Here is a 13917-nt window from a genome sequence, read left to right on the forward strand (position 1 = left end):
AGGAGCCGCAGAACAAGGACTGCACTAGGCGGAGCACCTTGGCCAGCAGCCAGGAACCACACGGCACTTCATCAAAATCACAGGCCCAGCAAGAGCAGTTGTCCGAACGGCTGACCCCCTGAACTTCCGTGGGCGAGCTCCGGAGGCAGACCTGCCACCCTTGTTGAGGGGAAGTTTTTATATGATCAGACTCCTGCATAGGTGACATTTTGAAAACACCAAATCTACAATACTAGAGCTTTTAAAGCTCCACTGAAATAACAGAATAAACTGAGTTAAAGAACTTGGTGCGCACACATTCCTTCGTATGCACAGTTCCACATGCAAGTATTGGCCTCTTTATCTCAAGCAAGGAAATGTTTCACTTATTCAAACACTGCTACGTGCGCTTGGCTGCAAAACATGCTACTACCTACATTTGCAACTCTTAAAGAGAACTGTAAGAGTTATCACTGACGGATTAGTATAGTTCTAATTTTAATTATTCAAGTGTAAAAAAAGTTACTTAATTTAATAGCCTTGTTACAATAAAAGGGTACCATTATACAAATTTTACACCTGTAGTAATTTGATGGATTTGTCTTGCACTTAAGAACTGAATGTTTGTGTAGGTTACAAAAACGAAGCCTAGAATTCGGTGTAGAATTCTCCGTAGCAGAAGACCTCTTGGTCTCTAGATGTAGTGGAGTTTGCTGCTGTCTGTAAAAGCTCTGCGTATGCCCTTACTAGCAGCTGTCATCAATTCCTGACAAGAAGAGGAGAGCTTGCATTTGGAGAGCCCACCGTTGCTACACCAAAGTGACATAGCAATGAATATTTGTAAAATATTTATAATGATATCTAATATGTACATTATGCCAGGTTCCTTGAAACACTGATTCAGTGACAATTAATGATGATGTAATGGATCACATTCAGAACACTTACACTTGAGCTTCTGATAAATAAGTACAAGGAAGATGTTGTTTTAGCAGCTGTACAAAGCAGAGCAACTGGACATATTCCTGGTCTGAAGGATATGTCATATGCAGATGTACTAAATGAACTGAACTTTTGTAGTCTCCAGCCGAAAAGATTACATAAGAACTTGATTCAGATATTCAAAATCCTGTGAGGCATTGCCCCACGCCAGCTTCTTCAAGATCAGCAGAGCAGAAAGACCCCGTGGGTGCAAGTGGAAATAAAGTTTCAAGCTCTTTCAGACATAAAACAGGAGACAGTTCCTTACATAAAAGACTGTGGAAGTCTGGAAGCCCAAGTCATTTGACTGAAGCTTCTTTGGATACTAAGTTCCTAGCAAGCAACTGAACAAGATGGGCCAAAATGCCTCCTCTTTTTTGTAAACTTTATTTTTCTTACAATTTAGACAACAATACCTATTAGCTAAATCAAATGTTGTTTCGCTTGACCACTTTTTCCATTATAGGACGAAAACAGCTGAAATATGCACATTAGAACAGCACATTTAGAACTCTTTGGATGACTGATTCATTGGCAAGACAGTAGCACCTGACAAGTCACATTGCAGGCTAATTGTTGGGCAGTATACTGAGGACACCCACTGGTGCCTGGCCCGTGTCTGCATTGTCACAATGGGAATCTCAGTCACAGCTGAAAACAGAACATAATCTTCTAAGCCCTAAAAACATCTCAGGAGTTACAACACATTCACATGCTTCTTTGTCAATATTTGCCAAGGTCTTATGAAAAGCCTCAGGCCGATTCTGGAAGAACAGGTACCTTTCTTGTTCCTGCAGGGTAAGGGAGCATTTCATGGCCAGCTGTCAGTCATACAACAGATACTGGCAAAGATAGTGAACGAGAACATGTTTTATTAATGATATATCATGGAAAAGAACAAAAGCCAATGACTGGAATTAAATCTTAACTTAATAAAGGATATAATAAGGCTTGGGTAATGCTGTGGTAACGTCTCCTCTTTCCTTTCAAAAAAGCGTGTTAATCCCTTCAAACTATGCACTCTGTATCAATATTACAACAATCAATTAACAATCCACAAAGGCGGTAAAATTCTCGTGGTGACTGATGTTGCTTCAGCAGTTTGACATGCAGTTTTGGAAATCCCTTTTGCCAACATGCATTAACAATATACTAGACAGACAGATTTCTATGTAGCCAGTACAATACCCCACAAAAAGCAGAGAAATACAAATACTACACACAAACAGAATGGACAGTTTCAGCACATCTTCTCCACTCTGCTGTCCGTTTGTTATTTCACTCTTTCTGGACACTGAATTTAAAATGAGACACACTACTCCCAGAGTTTCCAACTGTGAGCTCCAGATTGCGAGAGGTTAAATCAAAAACTGACAGCCTTTCCCATCACTGTAACTTGCCGATAGGTTGAACATCTTTTGAACACAGCCTACAGAGAGCACGCTTCTCCAAGCATTTTCATCGTCCTCCATATTATGATGTTCTGTGTATGTAAATTATTCTATAATATGACCACAATATAAGATATGCATTTATGCAAGTTAATAAGAGTTTTTTTCTCTCTCTTTTACTAAGGGTTCCCGTGTGAAAAGAGTGGCACCGGCTTTAAAAAAGAAAAGCAGTGCACAGAATTTCAAGGAATGCTTATTGTTCATTCTTTTGAGATTTCAAAAAAAATGAAGTGTTTTGTTGTGATCTATGTAGGACAAGTGTTGAAGTCAGGAAGTGAAAAATGAACAAGATGAATGCTGTGGATATGTTAATCTGAAAGTCCTCTTTGTGTATGTGAGCCGTCCTATCGCACAAAGGGCGGAACATTCTTGGCTGATTTACTTTAGATTCAAGCCGTGAGTAAATTGGAAATCATGAATCATTTTGACACCGGCAGTCCAAGATGGATTACCTGTGTTAAGGAGCCTTTTCTTTTCTCTTTCAGTGTTTTTCAGAATCATAAGAAAATTAATTTTCAAGACAGACGAGTGATTCAAGCTTACCACTAAAATTAGAAAGAGACTGAATCACAATGCGTGCCTTTGCACTACAAAGAATGTTTATCAATGCTAGGGTCTCCAGTGACTGTGAAATGAACTCACTGCCTCATGTAATGCAAGGGGCTGGCTGAATATTTTATCAGCTGTCGTAAGTTAAACTAACCTTGTAGAATTCAGAAACACCCATGTGCTAAAGAGAGGTTATTTCAGAAATGAAATCAAAGGACACACTCTAGTTCAATGGTTTAACTCATTTAATAAGAAATTGTATAAACTGTACATCACCGGGGAGTGGCTCTGTCTTGAGGTAACAAAATAAGATTTTTTAAATAAACTAAATTGCTGCTTAATATCAAATAGATTCACCTTCAGGTTTTAAAGGCTTTTGATGTCAAGTTAGTTTACTAATGTAATGTAACATCAAAGTTCTGGAGTACCACGTCAATGATCCAGAACAAGGCAAAAAGAGCAGCAGGTAACTTTAAATTTACTGAACCAATAAACAAATATATCAATCTGTCTTCAGAGAACTTGTGAAGTGATACTTTGTTATACCACATTTAATGATTAAGTATTTTCTAGATATATAAAAGGTAAAAGAAAGGAGCAACATGTGGCAAAGAGCTGTCTCTTATTTAACGTCATATACACAGTTACATTACAATGAGCTTTACACCTTTCAGGTGTATTGTGAGTTATAATAGCGCGCAGTTACAATCAAATATTGGAATGTGAATATTAGCTTAAAACCAGAGTCACATATAAAGTCAAATTTGGTGGCCAGTGACAATTGTCTCACCCTGATCAGAGCACAGAAGCAGGGCACAGTCAGAGTTAATTTTTAATTTCATATTAACAGTTTCCAAAATATAAATACAATAAATACAATAATATAATGCAAATATGCATGTTTAAGGTAGTTATTAAACTAATATGGTAAAGAATAATTTAAAAAAACAATGTGTACTATATTTCTGCCTCTGTATGAAGCAGTGGTACAAATTTGTCATTGGGTACAAAGATAGGAATCACATCCTCACCCTGTGCTCCACACACCTGAATCCACCTCTGTTGGGTTGTTCCTATGTGCTGTCTTGTCTACAGCATGTACAGTAATTTTTTTGTTTGATGGTGATGTTTTTACTCTATTTTGATACAAATTATACTGTGTAAAAAAGGAACTTCCAAGGTTTGGACTGGCTACAAAACACATCTCTGAGTGCTAAAGAATATCCCTGTAAAATTGTGCAAACTATCCAAGTTGGCAGCTCAAATCAGAAATAAAAAAGAGATTTATTGAAAGCGCTTTGCATTAGTGAGAAGAAAGAACAATAGGAGAGAGGAGAATTAAAATAATAGAAATAACAATAAATCAAAATATTGTTTAATTCCCAAAGACAACAGTCATGGCAAAACATACTCTTTTATATTTTAGAAGACATCAGAGGGATTACCCTTAATGGCATTTTTATTTATTTTGTAGTAAATTAATTTTGTTAGTTTAATTAATGTGGAAGGCATAGAAAGTGGACTTTTAAAACGGAGGCTTTTTCTTTTGTCACAGCTGGTGAGTTTTCAATGAAACAGTTTTTTCTTTCCTTCTTTTTATATGCCTTTGAACAAACAATTCACATCACAAGGTTCTGTTGTTTAATCTGCTGAATACCAAGTCAGTTCCAAATGTTAATTGGTTCAACTTAGTTCTTTGAACCTTTCAATAAACATACCACATACAGGACCTCCATTTGAAAGCAGTAGTTTTATTTAAATGGGAACACTGTCCTTCATGCTTGAAGGCTAGATTTTACAGCATGTTTTTCTGAGCGCTCCAAGATGTCCAGCAACTTTGCAAGCTACACTTCCTGCATGATTAAGCGAACCCTAAGGAACGTTTATCACAATAAAATAGTCACAGGTTTTACAGTTTATGTGCCAAATTTTACCATGGTTATCCATTCCATTACTTTGCTTTGCTTTAACAAAATGCAATTATTCGTGGCCATAAAACCTACCACGTTTTCATTTTGTTTCACTTTGCTTTTACCACAGTATTTTTTATAAGGTAATTGTTTTGAAAAATGGTTGTGCCTGAGACAGGGAATAAAACACAATGGAAAATAATTGACAATTTGTTATAATGATTGTTATGCGTATAACAATTTCCTGCTTTGGAAAATAAAACATACTCTAGATTTGCTATTTGCTTTAGATGTGCTAGGAGATATTATAAAAGAAAATAATAAACCATAGAATGTTTTCTTTAAAAAGGCAAGTTTACATTCTAAAGCTTGCTAAAGAAGAACCTGTTCTACTCCTGAAAATATAAGCAGTTATTCAAAGATGCAGTCCTATGTTAAATGTCCTAGAAGAACAGGATATTGTAGGACCTAGCTGATACTTGTATATGTACAGTATAAACTGTAAATAAGGGCGCTGAATATTAAAAGCTGGTTAAAACGTAAATGAGTTGCAACAGCGGGATTTGATGCAGATTTCTAAAAGCACCCTGAAGAATAAAATCATCCCTTAATCATTTTACTTTATTTTTTTTAATTCATTAGATTACAAAAACCAAATGGAAACCGAACCTCAGGATACTTTCTTTTCTGTTCTGTACTACTGTACATTCACATAATTAGGACACAGAATGAGAAACATTTGGGGTGATTATTTCAAAATCCAAACATTTGTCTGTTAACACTAACTTTCACATCCCACTGTTCATTTCCACTACAAAGGCAACAGGGGCATCGCTCTACAGCGAGCAATTCAACAGAAATTGCAATTTTTATGACTAATTTGACTAAGTTCATAGTGTGGTATAGGAAATCCACTCCAGCCTCAATTGAAACTTAGCAAGACCCTTCACAGGCACTTTTTTTTACCAAACCCACGTGTGGGCTGATTTGTTTTGGGGATGTAAATTCTTACAATATACCAAGGATAAATAAAAGTAAAGAAAATGTAAAAAACACATGTAAAAGGTAATTCACAGCCAACACACAATTACAGTAAAAGAAAAAGCAGAAACCGTTTGTTAAACAGCATTGATTATCAGGTTTGATTACATTCAGGCGATTTCTTTCACGCCTACACAGAAAGATAGTGCTCGCTTGGCATTTAGTTGGAATAAAGCTGAAAAGCACCATCAGTATGAAAAACTTCATAGACTTGACATTTCTAAAGCAAGGTTACACGCACCTACACACTCCTTAAAGAGAGCATACAACTGAAGGAAAGTGGAAATGACCCTGTCACCTGCTTCCCATTATGAGCTGATGCACCAACTGAGCCAGAGTACACTTTAGTGCTGTTCCAGGTTAGACTCAGCTCAGGGAAATAATATTTCCTTGGGAAGATGTTGAGGTTTTCAAAGGAGCAATTGAAATTTCTCTGACCAGCAGCTTTTTTAAAACGAAAAATTGACTAGTGACTACAAACAATCTGCTTCTTCTGCAAAACAGCCTTTTATTTTTAAAAAAAGAAGGTTTTTCAGTCAGCAATGCAGGCTTTAAAAAGGTGAAGGTTGTGGGACCCCAAATCCAAGTGAAATGTCTTATCCCTAAGCTAGGTACTTGCTCACTCAAGATGATTTGAGTGAGTACAATGTTCAGCCAGAAAAGTGAATACAAATGCAGGTTGAAATGCGTGAAATAATGATCCTAATTAATATGTTTTTGGAAGCAGAACCCCAATGTGCCCAATTGAGAGCATGTTTACCCTGCTGTTGACAAGAGAAAAGATGGTTCCAATCTTGCCTTCCCACCAGCTGTCTTGTGTCTTGTCAATTTACTTTTTGTAGGGAGCTTATTAGCTGTGCAACTAAAGATAGAACCAGCTAACCAGTAATTACCATTGCAGACGCAGACTTCTTTTTGTTATGTCCCCTGAAAAGATAAAAAATCATCTGCTAAGACTTCTCTTTTAAGTATTAAGGCATTGTTCTTTTTTGCCTTTTTATTTTATTTATCCAACAACCTTTACTTTACTGCTAGCATTGCCGATTGCAGCTCACAAATTAGGACTTTTAATGGGGTCTTCAAATTTTATTTTCCTAGAAAAAAAAATAAGAGTAAGAGAGACTGGCCCTGGGCTCAGTTCCGGTCCTGAAGTGTGACGTCTGATTGTTTCCCCCATTTCTGCATGGGTTTCCACTGTGTGCTCCAGTTTCTTCCCACTGTAGGTTAGTGAAAACTGGCCCTGTTGTGTGTGGGTTTGTGTCTGTCTGTGTTCGGTGATGGACTGGCACCCCATCCAGTCTGCACCCTTCCTTGTACCTGCTGATAGTTTCCTCCCAAGACCCTGAACTGGACAAAGCAGAGCTGTTACAAAATGGATGGACGACTAGGACGGTATATACAGTACATCCTTGATAACTGGAACCGAGACACAAGCTACCTTAGGTTCCTGGTGTTCGTCAACTGGGAGTTAAAAAGGCAAATATATCATGAAAAAAAACACAAAAAGGGAAATGAACCGTTTATTCACGTATCTATCTGCTACAAAGCTATTTCCCTGAATTATGAACTTGAGCTTTTTCAAAGCCTGTGTTTCCAGGTTATCCAATCGATATTGATTTTTCATGAATAATATAGTGCGTTGCAATGTATTTGCAGTGTTGTGTTTTTTAAATAAAAATGCAATTCTCATACTTGTACATTATAGGTATATTTAGTGTGTGTACAATATTTTTATATTCTTAGACATTAATTATTAGGATTCTATTAAAAATAAGACAATGAAGAGACGAATCTGTTACATTCACAACATAGTATATATAAATGGTTCAATTTGAACTGTATAGCAAAACTAAAAAAATGGACATTAAGGATTATGAATTTCTGTTTGTTTGTGCTTGCCAACCTTCCTTCATGTCCTGCTCTTATAGCCAAGATAATTATTTTTAATTTATAGGCTAGGACACCATGTAAACATCCTGTCTGGCATTTTTTCCCTTTCAAATTTCAAGGCTAACTATAAACATCTATTTATGAACACACACTGTATACACACATGGTTCTGCAGATGAGACTAAAGTCTCAGTAAAAGTATAAAATGTGTTTTACTTACAAGTATGACATTGTTGAATTAAGGTGTAAATATGAGAAATAAAAGCTCTGCATGCTGACAAACTAAAGGAAAAAAACCATCTAAATAACTTGCTTTGGAGTATTAGAATATAATAACTTTGACGTCATTCCCTTCAGCATAAACTCACAAAGACCGCAGTTCTGGAATCTGTGCTCCCAAAGGTCACAGAGATACAGGTTGCATAGGGCTGTTTCACCTTGTTGAACTACAGAGAACCCTGTTGAGAAGACCCCCTGACTCTGTTTGAGTTTGTTACCTCGGGCTGCAATACCTCTGCAACACTAATCAGGCCCAGCAGGTGAAACGAGGATTTGACTGTGCAATAAGGCCTGAAGGTACTCCCCTGTTCTCAATCTAATTGTGCGCAGAAGTTCAAACTGGACAAGTCAGGCGAAGGGAGGAGAAACTACAAGGAAGTTAAATTTGCTTCTCCAAGAACAGAATGGAATTTTGTCTTATTCCACACTACATCCACACCATAAAATATTCAGAGGATATTCCTTTTGTGCTTCATGTGTTGGCCAGATTAAGGGGTAATTTACTGGCAATACATTACAACCATCATGTTCACTTACAGTGTCCAATGTTCCTGCTTTTCAGGCAGCAATCTGGTACAGTATTTAGATGATTCCAACTTTCTATTAGAAAGAACTTGAGTCTGCATTCCATATACAAAATTGTAGAAGTGCTATATTATTGCTCTATTTCTTAAATGATTTCTTTGATGTCAGTGTAGATAAATGAGTACTCCATCAACTTTAAAAATCTCTTCCTCATCCATCTTGGAGTTTTGGTCCAACATTAGGTGAATTACACTGATTTTCTAACTGCTGCATGAGTGCAACTTTTACCAGGATCCTTCCAACTAAAAGGTCTTAAAAGCTAAGGTTCAGGAGCGGTATACATGCTGTATGAGTCTTTTCATTCCATGCTACCACAGCATATATATACATGATATATATATCGCGAGCAACCAACACAATGGTGTGTTTCATTTCTTACAGAAAATGTTATTTTGTGGAGACAACTAGCAGAGCCACTTCACTGTCTTTCACTGGCAGAAGGAGAAATGATATTGCTCTTCAAACAGCTATACGCTAAAGCAGATGAATAGAAAAGTAAACAAAGTAAAATTAAACCTTGACAGTAAAACAGGCTCCTGGTGTTTTAAAATAAAATACATACTATATAGAGTATATCTTTTAATTGGCCACCAGCAAAAGATTAAACCTTGGACTCCACTAGGTACAATGTAAAGATGAATATATAAAGATGTCCCTGAGTAATTATGGAAGGCTAGCTGTTTTATTCTGCTGGCAACCCGCAGGTACAGCTGTGAGTGTTGACAGAGGTCAAAATGCAGAAAGGTGTACTATATAAAAACTCTTGACTAAATCTTCATTTAACCCTCGTCTCGCAAAAGAAAGAAAATTAGTATCATACAACCGACAGCCTTTGTCCCCCCGCCAAATAATTACCACATTTACAAAGAGATTTCCAATAGTAACCTGGGCAACAAATAGAGGAGTTTGATTTTTCATAGAGGCACCTATATTTTGAATCTTCAAGGACTGCATTTTGGTCCGTCAGTTCTTTCCTCATAATCAGCATTAACAATCAGTCCCAGCATGCTGTGTATGCATTGAATCTGTTCCATTAATAGCAATTTTCAAACCGCAGTGTATAATCTGACTTTCGCATTTGTTGTATTTGGAAGGATATCTTCCTGTCAATGTCTTATATACATCCTATTTGTTGATAGATCACTGTAATATTTCTTTTGTTTGCAAATGTTATTGTTTTGTTTGTGGATTCTTGCCACTTTCAAATTTTTTAAACATTTTACAGGTAAAATTACTGCTGGAAACAAATGTTTTGCTTCCAAGAAATTGCACCATATTCAGCAGAGCTTTGTTCTGTACTGCGACAGCATTGTATTTATTGAAAAGATAAAAAAAACGGTTACATTTTTCTAAGATTATAATTATACCCCATTTTTTCTGTTACAAAATTTGGAGTTCTTTTTTTTTTATTTGCATTAACACTGAAAAGAGAAAACAACAAGAAAATAAATTGCACAGACTGAAATTGCCAACCAAATAAATTACATGTGTACAGCTCTTCATGTACCTTTATAAGTAGCAAGCCTCTTTAGGACGAAACATCAAACTAGACAGGTTTCACCAAAAGGAAAAATAAGATCACAGTGACATCTTGTGGAACATTTGCAAAAGCAGTCACAGTATTTTGAATATTTGCTCAGTATTTCAATTTGCTCATTCACTTGTCATACTAGCCTACTAAATCTCATTATTCATAGCCAAAAGTAAAAGTATAAATTCTATTTAGTTATACTTCCTAATTCTGATAAATTATTTAATGGCCAAAATTATTATAGCACTTAAATTATTAAACAGGTTCTGATTTTATTGATGCTTATCAAACCATTTCCCCTGGCAAAAAAGATGATTTGCCTGCAAGATGTCAAGAAAAAGTGAAAAGTCCTACTTTCCTTATCTGATATTCATTATATCTTCCATTAATTTCTGCCATCTCCCTATTCTTCTTTCATCCTGCCATGAGAATACCTAGGACTCGTCCTGTTTTCAATTGGATTCTCATTCTAGGACTTTCATTCTTATGTGTTCCTTAATATAACAAGCTTGTATAAAAACTTCCAATAGTTTATTAATGTAGTAGATCCCTCTACCCAGCAGAGGGAGCTATTTGGTGAAAACATTTCTTACAGCACCTGTTATTATGGAGTCTAGGAGGGGACATCAAATTCAGGTGGCCCCAGGGTATCATCTGATGCAACCGACTTCATATTTGGTGGGAAATGAGGCTGAGGCTCTGTATGTCACAGCTAAACCCATTTCCTATTCAGAGGCTAAAATGTATTGCTTCGGAGACCTGGAGAGGACACAAATCGAAAAATAATATATCTCATGACCACCAAAATAGAAGCAGCCAAAGAGGTGACTTCTTGCAACAAAGACCAAGCTGTATACCAAAAACAGGTGATAGAAGATATGTTATCTGTTCATTTCTTTCTCCATAGTAAATGATTCTCCATTGGATGGCAATAAATATAGCCACTGGATTCAAATACTCAACTGCCTTAAGTCATTGAACCTGACTCTAATAATGGGAATTTTGTCTTTTTTTTTAGTTTTTTGTGACTCAGAGCAGGGGTCTCTAGCCATTGGCCTGGAAATCACCAATTCAGTTAGAGTAATAGGCCTCTCTTGGGAATACTTGTAAGCTTTTGATGAATTATGTATAGAATGCAGGTTTTCGTGCACACTGCTTTGATGTCAAATTGCCATTTTCATTAATTAAAAAATTAATTAATTTCATTTCATTAACAAACTACAAGGATGTTAATGAGTAAATAAGGTATCAAGAACTCCCATGGTAATACATTTTATTCTTTCAGAGCTATAGATATACTCAATAACAAGGGGCACGGTACTCTTCACTTCGACATTCCTGCCTCCTTTTCAACCAAAGGAGATTTATTTCAAGACCCTTGTTTAATTGTGGTCCCCCTCACTCAAGTAAAACATTGCTTTTTTTAACATAATATTTTTTTCTTTTTGTTCAACAACTTCCTTACCTTTAAAGGGTGTGTACAACTATTTTATAGAAAAATTAGCTGTATTAAATGCAATAAGGAAGGCAATTAAGATTTTGCATTTTAGCCTGGTAGCAATTCTGAATTCACTTCCTCTTAACAGTAAAACTAAGTAAAAAGCACAATGTAAAAATTTCCAGTAAACACCCTGCTGTTGGATTGAAGCAGAGCAACTTTTATAATGAGCTGTTTTGTACAAACATGTTCATACATGTGGAGTTGTGAGCTCTATAAGAAACAGACATTTGTTGAATACTGTGGATCAGTCTTTAGCAGACCTTCTGGTATTGTGAAATGCAACTAACCAGTATTTGGTATTGTATAATGCCATGCTAACATATGAAACCTGCATACATCTTAAATAAGACAAACATCTAAAATAATCGAAACATGCTTAAAATATTTAGCTTGTAATACAATTTATATACATACAATAATGCTTATTTTAATAACCTAATCATCTAGGCATTTCCCCAATAGGTCCTGTAATTTCAGACTAACTCCGCATTTGATATTCCAGTTTTTTGGGGTACAGGTTCCTAAAAATGTGACATCAAATTACAGTTTCTTGAAGTGGCCATTGCACAGTGGCCTCTTGCACTGAATAAATTGATTAACTTCATGAATGGTATATGCTCTGTCATGTCTAGTCTCTAGTAATAGCCAGACTGTCCCCCAATCCCACTCACGTACATATTCACTTCCCCCAGGTAACCAGGATCTCATAACTTCACTATCACTATCCAAGAGGAGCTCATGAGGCCCAAAACCAAATGCAGCATCACATCTTCCAGGGCTCTCATTCTGTGTTCAGGCTGTGGCTGGTCAGACCCTATATATTTTCAAGACTATGACCTGTGTTAATATGTGGACTAATGAGCAAAGCAGTCAAGCTGGTGACAGGCCTGAAACACCCCCAGATAACCGACACAGACTTCAACACAAAGAAGAGAAATGATCGCACAGTGCTCCTTGCTGCACTGAATTAGCACCTAATGTGTGTCCGGACTGTGAGTAACTCTTTTAGTGCACCCCTCACTGTACTGATTGTATTGTATGTATTGTACTATTACTATTATTATTGTATCATTCGTTACACTGTGGCTGTGTTGTCTGTGTTAAGCTGCTGTTGCACTGCAATATCCCTCACGGGATCAATAAAGTATCTATCTATCTAAAGTAGGTGCTTTCGAATCTGACGACAAGACCAGCACAGATGTAGGCTGAAATTGGAGAGAAACAAACTGAGAATGCAACTCTCTGATATTTCTTTCTGGATGCACAGTCTAAGCAGATAAACGGGTCTCATTAGAGTGTTATTGCAAAAGCTTGCACCCACAGAGCATTATCACGTTTGTTTCGCTTCTTGAAAGAAGAATTGACAAAGACCACAGTTATTGAGGGGAGCAGAGTCCTGGGGATGTTCACACTGCTAGCGTTAACCACAGAAGAAGAAACAAGATGACATGGAGAAAATGTCACAGTGTTGTAGTGACATCATGCATCCATAAAGAAATCAATCAAATGACCATGGGAGTTATAGGAATCTATTCATGTTGTGGGCAGTGTTGAAATTTAACGCTTGAAAAAACTAAAAGAGTCTTCAGTTAGATGTACATGTCGGTCTTATTCATCTTAACATCTAAGCTTAAAAATACCAGCACTGTATGAAAGATTTAGTTACATAAATCTAATTATTTGGAACCATCAAATATGCATTGTGATACATCCACTCAGTTTTTAAGGCTCAGATTCCCAGTGGTAACTCCCGTACCTATACATAATGAGGAGAGGGGAATGATGGAGAAGGACCTGCAGACATGTGCCTTCAGCATTTGCCATGCTGAAAACTCTGCGGTGCTTTAAAGGAGAAATATTGCCACAAGGAGGAGCAGCGCCTTTCTCACTGATGTCGCTGCAGGCCTGCAGTGCCTGCTGAGTCACAAGAGCCTCTGGCCCCTTAATGCCCACTGTACCCATGCGGCAATCTGCCAATTGGGCACCACCACCAACGGCAGTAAAACGTTATGCTTAATAAAATGGAGAAGAGTTTACGTTTTTCCACTAATTCAGGACCTTGTCAGCCTCAGAAAATTAGATTAAAACACATGAAAGGTCTTGCAAATAAACCAATACTAAATGAGCTTGAATGACTCATCCACTTGTTTACCACCAGATCCATTTTATTCTCTATTATTATTATTGTTGTTGATGATGTTATCACAGACATTTTTCCCC

The sequence above is a fragment of the Lepisosteus platostomus genome, chromosome 13, assembly GCF_059453375.1.
Source record: "Lepisosteus platostomus isolate fLepPlt1 chromosome 13, fLepPlt1.hap1, whole genome shotgun sequence".
In the NCBI taxonomy this organism is placed as follows: domain Eukaryota; kingdom Metazoa; phylum Chordata; class Actinopteri; order Semionotiformes; family Lepisosteidae; genus Lepisosteus; species Lepisosteus platostomus.